An 18,797-nucleotide genomic window follows, 5' to 3' on the forward strand; every position below is an offset into this window, starting at 1 on the left:
AAAATATCTGACCACACGATCACAAATGTCTGATGGACTTTATAAATAGTTTCATCATGTTGAGAATGTTACTTTTGAGGCCTTTATACACCGGGGGCGTGACGAATAAACGACACGAATATGTGAAATACTCATGAATATTTTGCATCAAAACTATTCATACCAGCAGAGCTCACTATTTTATGTTTGCTTTAAGCAAAGTGTTCGGAGTCTAGGGCTTTTATTGTGAAAAGGAAGAACAGAAGGAGTGGATCTAGTATGCACTGTCTTTGTCAAGGTGGAAAGGAGTAATGAAGTCTGCCTTCTGGCTTCGTACTACAGATGTACAATTCAGTGTATGTCCGTTCCGCACAATTTGATTGGTTGATGCTTTTATTTGTGGTGCGAAAGCTCCGAAAAATTTACCTCATCCCGCTTTTTTGCCTCGTGATATTCACGTTCTGGGGTGTAGCGCTCTTTTGGCTTATTTCAAAAGGTTGCACTGTTCCTACGGTGGCGAGTTTACATACATTAGTCAACTACAACTAACCACACAATCACAAATGTTGAATGGACTTTATGAACAGTTTCATTATGTTGAGAACATTACGTTACGTACGGGAACTTTTAAGGCCTTTACACACTGGGTCCTTGATGCACAAACAACACAAAAATGTGAAATACTTGCCTGTGAATATATTACAATTTGACCCAGGGCCTCGTCTGTCAGTCTGTGGGAGGTAAATTGTTGCATTACATAAACTACTGTAATCTATTTTAGTTTCCTTTTAGTGAAATGCTCTGAGTGAATTTGCCTCTGGTAAATAGCTATGTGGTGTATACATCTAGGTCTTTTATTGTGAAAGGTAAGAACAGAAGGAGTGGATCTGGTCTGAGTTGCCTTTGTCAAGGTTGAAAGGAGTAATAAAGTTTGCCGTCTTGGTTCGGACTACAGAGCCTCTGTGTTGTTATGCACTACAGTGTACGTATCGCATATGTCCGTTACGCACAACATGATTGGTCGATATCTTAATTTGCGGCACAAAGATCAGAAAAATCGGCCTCGTTCCGGAAAAAAAAAATTGTCGCTTGCGACACGCGAATTGATCGCACAAAAAAAAAACGCCTCCAGTGCATAAAAGCCCTAAAGGTGGAATGTTTTCTTGCTTATTCAATGCATGAGTTGACGCCGTGAATCAATCAACACACCTTTAAATACCAATATGACAATTTGGACCATTCCATTGGTTTCTATTGGCTCACTTGCATGAAATTTGCTTTTAGTGGTGATTGGATCTTCAAGTGCTCCGGCAGCACTACACCTATGGTTGTGATGTCACAAATCCTGCCTTTACTCACATTTCCATCAGCAGATGAATGTTAAAAACAGCCCTCTAGTGTCAAACACTGCACATTCATCACTCTGAGCAATAAAAGTCAAATGAAGCAACAATATGTAAAACACATTTTCAAGCGGAGGGGGGCTTTAATTTGATATTTAATGATGGATTGCATTAGTTATTGGCTTTTGTCCCTGCAACAAAACTACTTTTTTTGGTGTTCGTTTGAATCACTTCTGCAATAAAGTTTGTGAAGAAGGAGGAATCCCTTCTGGTAATAAACACTATTCAGGAAATACAGATACTACAAACAGTAATTAAAACAACGACCATAAAAGGTCAGTTACATCAATAATCAATGAGCTGCAAATGTGAATTTAATAAGCTTGTATAACAGCCACAAAAGTCAGCTTAACAATTCTAATCAATATTGGAAATATGGCTGTGAAACGCTACTTAATGTCACCAGATTGGCTTTACATTGCACGACTGGAGACATTTAGTGCAGCATTAAGGTCAGCTCCTCATCTCAGCATACATCTAGCGAACATTATATGAAGCAAAGTTCTTGTCAGCTCTTCGCCCCCGTCTCGTAATGTGACTTTTGGTAGAAGACCGGGGGAAAAAGAGCATCAGGGGAATCTTATTTTTTTAAAGCGTTTTGATCTAAAGTGTATGTATGGATGTCGGGGAGCCGTGCGGCATTCAGCTGCCTTGGCTTCAGCATGCGGTTTGATGTGACATTCCCTCTCATCTGCAGAGAAAGAGAACAGTGGGTAGCGTTGGTGAGTCTGTGTGATGGTCCTGTATTATCATGCACAGATCAGGAGTTGATTCCAACTGGGGCCACCCATGCTGGCAGTATATGATTGTAAGGCACTGCAGTGATGTTTAAGGCTACAGTGGGAGTCTAACGGAGCCGAGGTTCAAATGTCAGGCTGGTGATGAATAAATAGGAATAGGATGGAGGGAAAACACAAGAAAAATTCCAACAGGAAAAAAATCAATACAGCATAGTATCACAATATTTTTGCGTGACAATATTGTATGAACACATGGACGTCAAGAAACTATATTATATTATATAAACTATTAGGGCTGGGACGATACACCTTTGATACTATCACGATACTTCGGTGCCCTTTCGATATATATTGTGATTTTTAAGCTTGTTGTTAATTTTTTAAAACTAGACCATGGGAAAAAGTTGAATCATACACTTCAAGGGACTTTTACTTTGAAAAATCTCTAAATTAATACAGTAAAAATATTTGATTTTCAACATTTATGTAGTCAGAGATGCCCTGAAGTCAAATATATCAGTCATTGTCAGGCATTATTTATTATTATTCTTTCCAGCAACCCAAAAATCAAAGAATAAAGACATTTCTCTTACAAATTAATGGTATTTTATATTACATTTATAAGGGACATATACTGTTTTATACTTCTGGTGAATATGATCCAATCAATCTTATTTCCATATATGTATTTTGTATATACAGTTCCCTTTGTTAACACTTTGAAAACCAGACATAGTCACACATGTATACTTTTGCACGTCTCTAGCATGTTCTCATGTTGACAAAATGCATAATTTGCATTAGAAAAAAGGTCATAAATAACAATATTTTGCAATACATCTTATCGCAATGTTTAAATAAAGATCATGTCGTGACTTAAGTATTGTGATAATATTGTATTGTGTGGCCTCTGATGATTCCCACCCCTAAAATTGCCCCATATTTGTTGCAGGAAACTAATATTCAACCTAATTTTGCCACAATTAAATCGCAAAAGAATGATATATTTGTGATGTTTTATCATCAGCAGCAGCATGAGTCATAGTACTTCTTTTAAAATCCAGGATATTACATGGAAGAAAATATCTTTGGGTCATGTTCGGGTTGGTGCTTTTCATGCTTGGGGCCTATATTTGAAATCAAATTATAACAGAGAGAAATGAGGTTTTCCAGATGCAGGTTTCATACATGAAAGGGCCGAGGGCAAAGTCAGTCTTAGCATGGTACGTTCCTCACCGTGTTTCTTAATTTCACCTTATCGCACAAACAGGCAGCGAAACCAACTACTGTAGGCGGAAGATAAACAGAATAAGTGCACAGAGTCGCACTGTCAAAGGACTGGATGATCTCCCTCTGCTTCTCTTAATACTATTGTCTAGTCACTGGCCTGAGACACAGCTGCTTCCTGATCTGCATCTTCAGCAAGGGGACATCTGTATAGTGCACCAAGCATGACAGCACTGGCTCCACATAGCCTTAGGAGACGCAGAGAAACAATCTTTGTTTTTTAAGGGAGGTTTGTTTTTTTTTGTTTGGATTCACATTTTATTCACTTACATGCCCCGTGGCTTTGTCTTTGTGTTTATGTTCCTTTCCTTCCCTCCTTTCCTTTTCCTTTCCTTTCTTATCCTCCGGCAACAATTTGTATCATAAAACTCTGTTTGTCTCTCAGATTTACCACCCGGACGCATCACCATATTTGTTTTTCGAAGGTTTGAGGCACCTGCTCTCAAAGGTTACGTTGCCTCGGAGCATGCACCTTTTTTCCCCACCAAAAAAAAACACTCTCTTCTGATTGAATCCACTCCCAGGTGGAGGTAATGTGTGTGTGTGGCATCTAAAGAAAAAGGTGATTGATTGAGGTTGCATTTATGAGCGTGCGTGGAGTTGAAACCATGCAGAGATTCATGGTTTGTTGTTTTATAGCATTTTGTCTCCGGTATGCAGGAAAATGAGAGAGTGAAGCTCAGAGAACTCAAATGGTTTGTCATTGTTTTGCTGTCTATCAACGACATATTAACACCTGTAGTGTTGTATATCGATACTAGAAAGGTATCGCAATACCCTGGCGTTTAACACGAGCCATGCAGTTTCTGAATCTGTCTTTATTTTAGATCGACAGTAGTTAGTTTAAAAGTTTCTTGGGAGAATCCAGAGGCGGCGAGTCGCGTCGGACGGCCCTGATTTGCATGAAGTAGCCTAGACCTCAACTTTATGCAAAATGAGGAGCGGCTGACGTGATGTCTCGTCTCTTGAATTATGCCCCCACGCCACCAGAATGCATTGCACGGCTGCTTACATAGACAATGAATGGGAAGCGTGGACAGGACAAAGCCTGTGGATATATACCATTAGTAATGCGGCGGCGGGGAGCACTGTTTTACAAAAAAAGCCTTATTAACCATTGTTTAAGTGATATCTGATTGCAAAAATAAAAACATAAAAAGTATAGGGGACATCAGATTACTGTATAACATGTACATTTTTTAATTAATACATTTTAACATATTTAATTAATTTTAAAAACGATTACTTCTCCTGATGTTTTAAGTTTTTGCCGTGGCATCGTTTCAGTATCGGTATCAACGGTATCATATCAAATTGAAGATTAATTATACACACATCACGTAGGTGCGAGGTTATAAGAACAGCGTCAGTAAAGAAAAAAGGTGACGCCTGCACACTACTCCATGCCACAATATCTTTATTGACCATGTTTGGATCCTGCTTGTATTTTCGACAGGTCAAACCTGAGGGTATCGTATCAAAGCCATCATTTTGGTATCTGACTACAGGAAACAGAAGCACTGAAGTACAGCACAGTAAGTAAGTTTGTCGTTAGCAGTAGCAGCGATAGCCACAGTGGCAGAACACAGAAGTAAAGGAAGCCAGAAAATACAAGTCCCAGCCGCCGGACACGCTGCTTTAATAAAGAGAAGTCTGCAGGGAGCGGTGCACATACACCACAGCAATGAAAACCAATTGCCAAAAAGGAAACAGTCAACATTCTTGCGGCTCACCACTTCAACTATATCCTAACCAAATATTCCAAAGCCGTTTATTTTCCAGTCACAGCTCCTACGACTAGATGTTTAACAAGGCTCTCCTCAAATCTATTCATCGCCACTTCAGCATGTAAAAATCTCCTTCTCCCAGAGAGATCCCAGAGCGGCGCCTTGTGTACATCCGATCCCCTTTTGTACGGTAGTGCAAGCAGACAACAATATGGAGAAAGTAGGAGGATATGTTACATCGCAGGGGGGTAATAGGAGGTTGTAATGGATCCATTGAGAATGGTAAATATTAGAAACTGCTCGTCTAAAGGGGAGGAATGCGAAAGAGGTCGCGGTCGGTCACTTGCGGAGAGCGCTTATCAGCTATCTGGAGACGCTATCTGTCACACAACTGGATAGACATCTTTGACTTGGATGGCATATGTGTCACTCAACAGGCATGCCTTTATGTACGCCGCTCTGTCACTCCACATTTTTTTTTTTTTAAACTCCATTTCTCCTTTCTGTCATTTCCCCCCCCCCTGTAACACTACCTCTCCCCTCATTCTCCCTTTATGTACATGATGTCGTAGACAGCGCACGAACTCCAATTCGAGTGTCATGCATCTCCTCCGCTTTGATCAGACGCTGCTATTGTCCGCCCCCTCCGAGACACAGTCTGGAATCGCCTCCTGATATGCTCTGGTAAAGTGAGATGTGAGCCCCCTCTGTGCTCTCGCAAACACAGGGGGCTTTTGTGCATGTGTGTGCAGGGAGAGGGGAGAGAGTGCAGCATTAGCATGGTTTGCTAGCCTGCACACTAATGCAGAGCAGTGCCCTATAATAGCCAGGGTTCATTGAGAGTCATTCTCCCACAGATTTCAGCAGGAGCAGTCTATATGGTGGAAAAAAAAAAGGGGGAAAACCTCCATAGATCTCTATCTGATTACCCCCCCCTACTCTGTAATGGTTTCTTTTCTCCAGCCACAAAGAACGGCCATATCTAATTTCCCATACGCCACGGCTATCACTGTTTAACACAGTCATAGGAAAACACCCGCGCCATCTCATAGCGGCCAATTAAATTAATGAATGGATCGTTTTGATCCGCGACCGGTAGAATTCCACCGCTCCTTCGACTCTTGTCAACAAAAGCCTAATTATTTTTTCTTCACCGTCGCCATCACTTGCCAGCGAATAAAAGGATAAAAAACCACAGCTGAAATATTGACAATTCTTCTCATTATGTTAAGTTTATTTATTGTTTTGTTTTTTATATCCAAGAGGAAAAAAATAGCATCTGATTAGAAGAGGAAAAGAGCTTGAAAGGAGAGACGGTTGATTCAAATGAGTGCTTGGATATGCCTCGGGTTTAAGAGCCTTAAGAAATACAGCCAAAATGAAACAGGCAGCGGAGCACAGAGGGAAGGGCTCCCATCCAAAGCGCCATTATTTCCCAGCAGTCATTTCAGCGAGGCACGTTTGCAAAAAAAAAAAAACTTTCATAAACTATTAAGACCTGCTGAATATAAAAAAAAGATTATAGATGCATTATTACTGATTTAAAAAAAACTACTTTCCAAATGCCACCCACGGTGCATGAAAAGTGTTTTCAATACAACTCTACAATCAAATTCAGCTCAACGTGCTGAGTGTGATGAGTCTTCACAGAGTAAGCAGTTTAATTTGACTCATTTAATATGCCGCGCTAAAGCTAATAAAACGGTAGGCGATGATCTTAAAATGTCATAATCGCAGACGGCAGGCTGGACGTAATGAGGGTAAATAAAGGATGGAGCAAGACATCTCCGTGTGTCCAAAGCATATGTCCGCATTAAGCTCGCCCCAACAAGCGCTTTGACAGACTAATAACATTCCTGTGTAATCGCTGTCTGCCGGAGGCTACTACAGTGTTGGCCTAGAGGGCTGCTGAGGTAGAAAAATAGAAATGTCCTGAGCATAACACAGGCAAACAACACATCTGTGCTTGACCCAACATGCTCGATAATCTGCTTAGCTCCAGCTAGGGGTTTGTGATGGCAGATATGTAAGGTGATGGATGGTGCTGAAAAAATAGAAGTGCCACTTAAACTCACTTACAGTACAGTATCTGAAGTTCATCAGGTGAGTTACGTAACCAACAGGGATCATGACCACCAATGACATCAGATGCAATCCTCAAGGTCACATTTGGGCTAACATTTGTTTAATGCAACATTGTAATCTGAATTATTCCTTTACATATTAAGTTGATGTAAAAAAAATATAGAAAATAAAGCAAAAAAACAAACAAAAAAAGCAGAATATATAAAATTAACGATTTGTACATATGCAAGATGTAGGATGGTGTATTAGTGCCATTGTAGGTTAAAAAAATAAATAATTAATTGGATATTTTCTAAGATTAAAGTGGCAAATTTACAAGAAAAAAAAACACAAATTTGCAAGATTACAAAGTCATAGATTTTCGAGAAAGAACTTGGATATTTAGTGAGATTAAAGTGGCAAATTTACATTAAAAAAAATAGAAATCTGCAAGATTATAAACAAGAAAAATCTTGGATATTCTCCTAAATTAACGAGAAAATAAAGTCGTAAATTTACAAGGAAAAAAAAAGGAAAAATAGTGGAGTGCAAAACTGTGGTAATGAAAAATAGTGGTAAAGTAGTTGCTGGTTATTCAACAATCAGAGACACATTTAATGTATTAGATTTTTATTCAAATAATCTTTAAATTTAGTTTCTCCCACCTGACAAAGTTCATTTTACCATGTCATATTATGTCATATTAATGTTTCAGCCACATCAATTTTGACAATACTTCATACTTTATTGAGTTCACATGCATCACATTTGGATACTTGTGGATGTAATATAAACGGTAAATTAAGATTTACATTATGTGACTACAATAATTAAGCTGTTTAACGTCATAATTTGCCGTGCATAATCCTCCTTGTATCTATGCAGTAGACATTCAGTGTAGTCTGGATGATTATGTAACAGTGAGTGGGGATAAACATCTCCATATGGCCCTTAACATAAAAGCCAGAATGGATTAGCCCAGGTTAATAGATATGCAAAACATACACGTGTAAGGATAATACACCTCCCACAGTCATGTACCACAGCAGGCACGTAATCCGTGATAAACTGCGACCAGCTTGTCGGTAAATCACCATGACCATGACTCAAGATTACAACCTGGGATCAGGGAAGACGTATGCTTACCCAAAATGATTTGAAGCTTTGCCCTGCAGTGGCATGTGCACAACAAAGTTTGTACTCTGATCACTGCCAACAAAAACAAGATATTTCAGTTTGAACCTGTTGTTGGTGCCTGTGAACCTGAGCTCCGCTGTTGAGCCTGCCAACTCCTCAGCTCGTGATGTTTGCTGCTGGCCAAAAGCACTGTTTGCATTGTCAACCAGGTGTCATCGGTTTTATTAGCTAAAGTGATACTGCACATAAACCCATGAAAACACAGAACCTATCCAACTATGTAGTTTCCAAATACTCTTTTACGTATCTACATAAATTTAAAGCTGCACACGCCAACGTGGAATGTGAAACCACAAGATTAAGCTGCCTCGATGAAGACAGGCTTCTATTTCAATAGACTTTCTAGATTTAATCCTTTCAATAGATCTCCCAAATGGCAACAGCAGACTATTTTTATTTGAAGGAAGGAGTTTTGATGATCTATTTCGAGTACAAGTCTACTGCCAAAGCTTTGAGATAAATGCTAATGTCAGTATGTTAACATGCTCACAATGACAATGTTATGACACTGATGTGTTGCAGGGATAATGTGTACCATGCATAGACTGCATTTAAGAAGTGGACGTAGTCACTGTGACCTCAATCATTGGTTTGTTGACTGCCGTTTTGAGGCCTCGAGTTCGGCATTTCGGGCCGTTGCCATCTTGACTTGATGCAACCAGAAGTGACACGAGAGGGTGGAGCTAATAAGACATTTTTATGCAACCAAAATGTTACAATTAACTTTCATGAAGTGAAAACACACTGTGAAAAGGTTAAACTTGTAAGACGAAAACCAGACTGGACACCGCCGTGGTAGCGACCTGCCAATCACAAGGTAGCCACGCCCTAAAGCATCCCCTGCTTTATGGTCTATTTGACTCTAAATGGGACCATAATTTACTAAATGAACATCATGCTGTATTGAAGAAGACTTGAAACTAGCGATTGAGACCATAAACTCATGTTTACAATGTTTACTGAGGTAATAAATCAAGTGACAAGTAGGCTCATTTTCTCATTGACTTCTATACAATCAGACTTATTTTTGCAACCAGAGGAGTCGCCCCCTGCTGGCTGTTAGAAAGAATGCAGGTTTAGGGCAATCCACACTGGCTTCACTTTTCACTGGTACCATGTTCACCTCATAATGAAACATGTTAGCATTCTAACATTTGCTTAATAACCCTAAACACACAAAGTTTTAACATGCTAAAGAAACTGACCTGATGATGGTGCGAGATGACAGGTAAGGGGATCACCAAAAGTCAGTAGGATTCATCCTCTGGGCACCAGGAATATCTGTGTAAGATTTCATAGAGGAAAAGTCAGGAGATCACCAAAAGTCAGGAGACGTTATCTTCTGGGGACCATGAATCTTTGCACAAAATGTCTTGACAATCCATTCAATACTCTTTGACGCAGTTGACCTACAAACCTACTGACCGCCATTGCTCTCGCTAGACTCGGAAGCGTGGCTAAAAGGGAAGAAAGAAAACTACGCTTTGCTGTGAGGTACTTCTTCACTGTCAGATTTGTCACCTCCTTGGTGAAAATATCTAGCGTCCTTATATAGAACACATTTACAACAGCACCCCAACTAAGAAGGATGTCTTTATTGCAGCTCCGTTTTGCAATTCATGCTGATGAGGCGGCACTTATTTTGACAGAAACATCTTGCCTATCTTGCTCTAACAACACTGGGTTGTGAAATTCATATGGATTTGCTGCCATGTCATTTCTTTTTGTTCCAATTACAGAGCTCATAGGGAAAGGGAAGAGTTTATTCAAACCATTATGCCAATGACTTGCTGACAAGGGGTGCTCAGGCATCACCTCAGTTTAAAACGGTGATCCAACGGTTTTGCATGAGCTGTCACACTACAGGAAGAAATAATAGATACCCATAGTCTGGGTGTCTCCTGAGAGCATTTTAGTTACACCCCTGACTTTCAGCATTATTTGAGTGAACCCCTGCTCTGGTGAAAGAAACAAAAGGTGCATGAAATTGAGTTATTTGTAAGCTTTTTTTTCTCTTCTCTACTCTGACTTCATGAACTGCTCACACTTCATCTTCCCGCATATAACTCTCAACTCGAGATGTTCTAATTACCAGCTTAAATATACTTTCATTGTGCAAATCAACACTTGATAAATGACACATACTCGGCTGTATGAATGAGCTCCAGCTAGGCCAAATACAATCAGCACCCACTGAGTTTGCCACAGCTGACATATTTAGTGTTTTTCTTTTTAATAAAACATTTAAAACTCTACCTCATTAATTACTGTGGGTTTATACATTCACTGCTGGGAGTGATTAGCATGTCAATTTACGCCACTTAAGTAGTGCTGATGACAAATAATGAAAAGTGGAGTGTTGCAGATTTAGCTAGTTTGTCAAAGTATCAAAGAGGCCAAAATGTGTCGGCTAATGTTATGGGAACTAAAGGCAATGTGACGGTGCCGAGCAGATTGAATGGGCGATGCTTCAAACGGGCCAAACGTCGCCTAAAGTGAAAGTGAAACGTATCGTTGTGAATTGAAGCAAAACAACTTTAGGTTTAGGCAACAAAAGTACTTGGTTAAGTTTAGGAAAAGATCATGGTTTGGGTTAAAATAAGTAGCCTATGTTTCCTACATAACTTGTGTATGTGGCAGCGTTCGTTAAGTTTGGAACCACCCATCCATCCACCCCGACCTCATTCTTGTGCAGACTTTGTCGCCCTTCACGCCACTTGACTTCCTACTTTGCTCCTGTCATAATTACTACCGCCACTAGAGGTTGGCGTCTTCTTGTAGTCATACAACAAACCCTATGAATAGATGATAACAACCTTCTAAACCTGCTAGTAGGTGTAGAAGGCCCCTGTTATCCCATATCTATGATGGACATACTGAACTTAAAGGACCAGTGTGCAGGATTTACTGGCATCTAGTGGTGAGGTTGCAAATTGCAACCAACTGAATACACCTCCACTCACCCGTCCCTTTCCAAGTGTGTCGGAGAGGGTGTTTGGTTCGTCCATTCTTGGCTATTGTAGAAACATGGCGGTGCAACATGGTGTACTCCGTGAAGAGGACCCACTCCCTGTGTGGATATAAACGAAAACACGATTCTTAGTTTCTGGTGATTATACACTAAAGAAAACAGTTATAAATATTATATTCCACTCTGCTAACAGATCCCTCTAAATCCTTCACACTGGACCTTTAAAAAACCAATTATATTTTCTTTTGAAATGTGCCAGATTCAAACTCTCGCGGACCAGCAGCAACAGCATTGTCGTACTTATGTGACCAAATGGGGTTAGAGAAGCAAGCAACAAACAAGTTTGACCTATAAATTACACAACCAAGAACCGGAAAAACAGTCCAATGTTATTGTCTCACGCCTTATAATTATAAAAACATCCTGCGTGTTTAAAGTTGTTCCCACAAGTTGAACACATAACACCATTTCACTTTCATTAGCCATGCTAGTGGTGGTGTTTTGAGCATATTCTGTTATGCTAAATGCAGTAAATGTGAGGGTTTCGGGATGATACTTATCAATGTTTTGTGTTGTTAATTGATTTCCAATAATAAATATATACATACATTTGCATAAAGCAGCATATTTGCCCACTCCCATGTTGATAAGAGTATTAAATACTTGACAAATCTCCCTTTAAGGTACGTTTGATTTGATTCAATCGATTGGCAACCCTAATTCATATACATCGGTGGTTGTATCTGGGAATGCAATATGTTGATAAAGATTCATACGTCCTTCTTGTAGAAGAGAGCTGGAACACGGTGTGAATATTGTTACTGCTCGGGCCAGGAACCAGCCCCTGGGATCAAAGAACCAATTCATCACCGCGCCACATGCAATCCTCTGAGAGCAGTATTCTCGTCATCGCGGCTTATAGAAACACAAACTCTCATTCTTTATCATTTCTTTTACTCACAGAAACGAAAACAAGATCCCCAACCAACATATTACTTTGTAATTGTCATTCGTGGCTTTTTATCATACCTCCGAAGCCACTCTCCTTAACATATGTCTGTAATGAACGCAGCCAGGTCCCAGAAGAGCACCAGCAGCCACAGATGGATAAGAGAGACGCACCAATTAGGGAGAAAGGACATCAATTTGATATATCGTGAGCATGATGGAATATGATAGACTAATCCAATATTACAGCTCCGCAGGGCACTTGAGCACAGCAAGGTATTCTTCCATAGTGGATCCCACATTGTGTATATTAACATCCCCTGTGGTCCACCTGAGAAACTCCCCTCCATCCCTGCGTCTTCTCCTGTTACGTGTGTGTTGATATACTCCCATGGTTCTCGCTTCAGTGCCTCGACTCCTCGCGGGTTATTAAAAAAAACATCTGTGATGTATGGTCAGATGTGTTTTTTGGAAAACACGCAGCTGATCTCGCGGCCTTGCTCCGGTACCTGTGGCTATGTTGATATAGATTTTTTTCACTTCCCCGCTTGCACTCGCATTGCTCCTCGCGATGAGAAACAGAGTACATATGGTTTCTATATAATGGTCATGTGGTAAACCATGTCTATGAGCGTGTAAATCCCCCACTATTATATGTGAACCCTGCTGATCGAGGTTAGAAGAGACATATTGTCTGTATAATAACCCCCCTCGTGGTCCCCGTGGGCTACTTAAATACATTTGGGGTCGTGATTGCGTAGCTGCAGGTCATAACTGGTCACTTGGAACACCTGCCACTGGGTGGGCTTAGCGTGTCCAGGTGTAAAACAACCACTTCTGACCTCTAAGGGTCACGCTTAGACCCCGAGGGCTTCAGTAGCCACAAAAGGAAGGGAGCGCCATATGACAGAAATAGGAAGAACTTAGTGAAGCGGCTCTGCCTGAGACCCCATAAGCACAAATATCTCCCTCAGCCAGGAAGGATTCATTTGCTCTTCTGCTGACTGGTAAATCTTTGGTTTCCCGCATGCAGGACCTGAGGTGAAATCCCGTCTGTTGCATAAGCAGATCTTTGAAGAGGGATTTTTTTTAACTGCAAAGAGCTTCAAAGTGTGCCCAGTGATCAGAGCAAGGAGTGCTGATCTATACGATCATCAAGGTTTAGTTTAGTCTCTGTTGTTATCTGCGAGACAAACATATACAAATATGTGATTGATCGACGTATCAGTGGGAAAAAAAGGAGCATTAAATCTGTATGTAGAGTTAACATGTGGCATCGACGTCCCTCTGCTGATAAAATATGCGTCTTGATTCCGCCTCGGCCTGATTTTGATCAACATGAATAATGATTCTTGTTAAGAATTCCTCTTTTGATGGCTGTTTGCAAGAAAAAAAAGTGGATTTTTTTTCCTCACAGAGACACTTAATACTGTCGTCTTTATCACCAGTTGTTTGAAACATTGTGGGACACACATTTGTACCTCTGATTAACATAAATAGTTAAAATTCCACCGAGAAACGAGAGGGCATGGCTCCCGGCTATCTGGGCTTCACGGCTTCAGAATGCTAATATGTGATTTGGAGGCATGTCCAAACACATTTCAGTCTATTTACATCTATTTACGCCAGGTATGAAAGTGGTTCTGATGACGTAAGATGAAACCAGATGTCTTTGATTAAAAAAAGATAAGAAACAAAAATGTGACACTGAATAATCTTTAGAAAAAATCTGCCATCAAAGCGTAAAAAACGGAGTTGCAGAATAAAGCACTGTTTTAAGAGCCACGCTCTCGTGGTAGCGTCGCCCGGTCTCATGATTAATCATGTAGCACCCTCATTTCTGGCGTAAACAACACGACGATGATAACAGTTCAGTGTCCAAGAAATAAGTAATAGCTCGGGGACTGTGCAGGGCCTCAGAAGTTTGATGCTTGGTTGTGATAATTGTCTCATGATCCTCATACTGGTTTGAGAGTGTCACTTGTTAGACGCACCGCCTTCGGGGCATTCCTCCGTTTAATTTCTTCACTTTCATAAATCGCAGCCGTTGCACGCAGGTGAAAACATTACCTTCTGTAACGTGCACTGACTTGTTGTCAAACAGGATGTTTTTTATCTACATAACATCCAAACGGTGGTGTATTTAGTGTGGCTTGCTGCCAGCTGTTTCATAATCCACCCACTGATACTATATACTATTAAAGATGATTCATTTATGATGTTGGTTTCTGGGAATACTACGTGAGGACGTGCAGCGCCAATAAGCACAGCAGATATGTCAATAGAGAAGAACATTGAGACACAGAAGTTCTTTGCAGAGAGCCAATCAAATGGTTTAATTTGAAATGTGCATAAAGCAGTAATGTTGCTGATCTACCACGGGCTACAGTGTCTTTGGAACTCTATGGCACAATGGAATATATAGATATACCAAGCTCTAGCTATACAATGTATTATTTATGATTATTTTGATGGGATTTATTGATGGTAAGAAAAATATTAAAAAGAAATCACCAGACTTATCCTTGAACAGCCAGACATACATAGACAAATAGAATGAGGGCTCAAAGAAGATTTCTGATAACCCCCAAAGCATTGTCTTTTCCTCCCTTCAATAATACAAAAAATAAATGTAAAGTCTTTTTGACGTGACTTTGGACTGCAAAAATGGATGAACCGCAGGATATTAAAGAGGACCTTTTATGCTTTTTCCCCTTTCCTTTAGTGTGTTATAAAGTTTTTTGTGTTATGTAAAACGTCTGCAAAGTTACAAAGTCCACGTCAAAGGGAGTTACTCTTCCCCGCAGAAACACTGCTCCTTAACTGCCTGAAATGCCTTCTTGGAAGTCCTGCCTTTTCTTCTGTAACGTGGTGATGCCACAAAGTGACACATTTGCATAATACCGGCCTAGTAGCTAGTTCGGCACGCTTTAAAACACAGCTAGTTAGAGCGGAGCTGGAGCGGAGTCTGAGGAGTTTGGTACGGTTGGCCAATCACAACAGAGTGGGCCGGCTGACCAATCAGAGCAGACTGGGCTTTTCGGAAGGCGGGGCAGGAGCTCAAACAGAGCGTTTGGGGTGAAAAGAGGTGCTGCAGAACAGCAGGTATGAGAAAAATACCTAAAAGTGTTTTTCATTTTACTTTAAAGCATGCAAACATGTTCTAGTAGAAACTTAAAATAAAAGTATGCGCCTGAAAATAAGCATAATAGGTCCTCTTTAAAAATCTTGAATAGTAATTGAATGTGTCAGCTGTTTTGGTTGTCATGCATCAACACCTAGAAACTCATCATGTTACCTCCCCTTGTATTTTTTTTTCATTTTAATTTCCCGCTCTCGGCAGACCGTTCGAAACAATTGCAAATTAAAGTCTCCAACTCTGGAAATACTGCTCCCCACAGGCTGTTGCCTTTGATGAGTGAGCAGTTCATTAATTTGCCAGTCAGGCCGCAGAGCATGGCGACTTGCCGACGGAGCTGCAGCGTAGGTGTGTGCAGCGCTGTGAGAGGACTACTTTGTAGCTTCCCAGATGCCAGGAGAGACGGCGTGTCCGTAATCAAGTAAACAAATTCCAAGCCTCTTGTGGCAACAATACGGATATTTACTGTAAATGCAGCATGCACCTCCGCCAGCATTTAATAGGGAAACATAGTGCTAATTAGGCGTGGTAAACAAGTTCATTTTAGCGTGGGATGCAGCTCTGTTGTTGGCGTTTTGGGGAGCTCAGCAACAGGTTTCTTTTCCGAATGAATTATAAATTGGCAGTGATAAGATATGCATAGAAATCCGCTACATATTTAACAGTTATAACTGCTTTGCTTAAAGCCCTGTATTATTAAAATGCCAGCAAATATAGCCAGAGGTTAATTGTGTTAGATTATTGGCCACCACTAAGTGCATGTAGCCAACATCTTATGTGGTCCGAAAAATAAACCTCAAGACACCTCAGTGGTTTAGAACAGGTGGGAACATTCCCACATATATTTTGGTTCGGCTCAAAGGAATAATATTATGACACTGATAAGCAGATTAGACAATCAGCCATCCATCAGCTCGGTGGATTTATTTTTTCTGATATGTTGCCAGCCGGTGTATGGGAACACTGAAAGCAGGTATTTCACATTGTCAGTGTTAAATAACATCACCTTTCTACAGGTGTAATTGCTCATTGGGAAATATATGAAAGTGATTTGAAGAGCCTGAAGGCATCCGCTTTAGTGAGGTAACTTTTTAAAGTTCAGTGCTGAAGCAGGAATTGCTCTCTTTATGCAATCCCCATAAAAGTTATAATTATTTTGGAGAGATGTAACCGGATACTTCATCTTACTTTCTACATTATTTTTTGATGTTGAACATGTGTTGAAGTCATGTGTTGCCTATGAAAAAAAAGCGCTACAGCACTGCCATCTTTCAAACGCAAACATATTTCCTCTCGAGGATCTATTTCCTGAACGCAAAACAACACAGTCAACAAAAATGTACATATTTGTTCTACTTTCTAAATGCTTCGCGTGATTAATGCTCCGAATGTTAAATTAGTTCACGGAGGTAGTTACTTGTTCAGCACTTTTTTTCTAAACAGAGTTGCAAAGTCATAGCGAGAAATTAGAAATAACAAGACATCAGTCTAGAGGATATAAAGGAGGTATTGTGTGTGAGGAGTGTTTATAAATGTCTTTTATATTCCCTGGTACTGCTCCACATAATTCAGGGTGCAGGCCTGGATCTGTTAAAAAACAGCACTGTCAAAGGCGTGTAACCTGTGCTGAAGTCAGGTCTATTTCATGCACTGATTGCTACAGTCAGTTACTTTACGCTTCTTTACAGAAATGACAGCAAGCACTCTAAATTTTTGTAAGTGAATAGATGCGTTTCAAAGTTTCCTGTGTGTCAGAAGGTAATGAGTGTCTGGAAATGAACTTTTCCTCTCTTCTATTCAGGAGGTGGAATGGCCCCTCCAGTTTTGTGTTACAGTGCGCCTATTCAGGTCTTTTAATTTGAAAAGGAGAGGCCGCAGTGCTCACTGCAGTGCTAATGCGCGGTAGGGTCTTATTTAAAAGTAGTTAGAGAAGTTCAAGAACTCAAAAACAGTCATTTCTTCCCTAGGCTTATGGTTCTCTTACAGAACTACTAATATAAAAAGCATTCTTGACGCAGACATACTTTGCACGTTGAATCAATATTGTGTTATATAATTCTGTCTTAAGTCTTTCCACATGAAACCAATTACTTTAAAGGGAAATCCTTTCAGCGTTGCCACAACTGCATTTACCATGTCATATTATATATACTTCAGAAATATCTATAATTCATATAAACAGTATTATGTCCAAACCATAATGTTGAAAATGAAAAGCAAACACAGGTTTCGTTTGTATTATGGGGACCTCAGCTTTTGGGGTCATGTTCACATGGCAGTATTGAAGTAAACGGAGAAGGCGACAGTCTGTGTTCAACGTATCCTCATACAACGGTTCATATGCTATCTTACGAAAAGTTATTCCTCATTTTTTGTGCGTTTTTCTACAGATTTTCCAGCAACATGTGACGCACGTGTCAATTTCCGCTCGTCTTTTCAAAATAAACTTCCGTCTTTACAGGAAATAACTTGGTTAGGTTTAGGCAACAAACTACTTAGTTAGGTTTAGGAAAAGATCGTGGTTGGGGTTAAAATAAGTACATTTGTTACGTAAAATAACTGTGCTTATTACGTAACTGCCGTTGTAAAGTCTGGAAGTTATGTAACAAAAGTACAGTAAAATAAGTCAACATTGACTTGGTTTCACACGGGACACCAACAGCGGTCTCCTGGGTCATAGGGCGGCTGTAGCTCAGTTGGTACAGAGGTCGCCCTTCAACCGCAACGTCGGTGGTTTGATCTTCGGTTCCTTCTATCTACATGTCAAAGTGTCCTTGAGTGAGACACTTAAACCTAAGTTGCTCCCCGGGCTAGTTACAGCAGCTCACTGCTCCTTTGGACAGGTTAAATGTAGAGGTCACATTTCTTGTATGTACCTGTATGTGACGATTCTAATAAAGTTTAAGTTAAGTTCAGCCAACAAAACTACTTAGTTAGGTTTAAGAAAACATGATTTGGGTAAAATAACTAGGAAGTGGCGTTACTTAAGTACGGAAGTTGCGTGTCAAATAAATCAACGTTGACTTCTGGTTTCACACGGGGTACCAACACCGACCTCCTGGGCAAAAATCTGCTGTTTTTTGACACATCCATCCATCCCGACTTCCTCCCTACGTGGCGTTTGTCGCTCTTTATTCTTCCTGATTCACAATTATGTGGATTACATACGAATTGATTTTCTGGGATATATACAAATTACAGTGCATTACTTTTCGTAGATATGGTTAGGTATGGTATATGAGAACAGCCTGCTGTGTTTCTCCCCCTAAAACCAGTGCTTTTAATAAGCGGTCAGTGTTGGTATTTACTAAAAGCTGCATAATGCAGTTCAATTTGGCGTAA

The 18,797-nt window shown here is 40.2% G+C and overlaps 1 long non-coding RNA gene across 1 annotated transcript in view; it reads right to left on the reverse strand.

Moving 5' to 3' along the window:
• LOC119483348 overlaps window positions 1–18,797 on the reverse strand; it is a 106,741-nt gene that overhangs the window by 51,289 nt on the left and 36,655 nt on the right. Inside the window, exons 3-4 of the long non-coding RNA XR_005205652.1 lie at window positions 11,361–11,467; window positions 9,603–9,678 (exon numbers count right to left, since the gene is read on the reverse strand). This is a non-coding gene — a long non-coding RNA (uncharacterized LOC119483348). The remainder of the gene's footprint in view (window positions 1–9,602; window positions 9,679–11,360; window positions 11,468–18,797) is intronic.

The sequence above is a fragment of the Sebastes umbrosus genome, chromosome 24, assembly GCF_015220745.1.
Source record: "Sebastes umbrosus isolate fSebUmb1 chromosome 24, fSebUmb1.pri, whole genome shotgun sequence".
Classification (NCBI taxonomy): Eukaryota; Metazoa; Chordata; class Actinopteri; order Perciformes; family Sebastidae; genus Sebastes; species Sebastes umbrosus.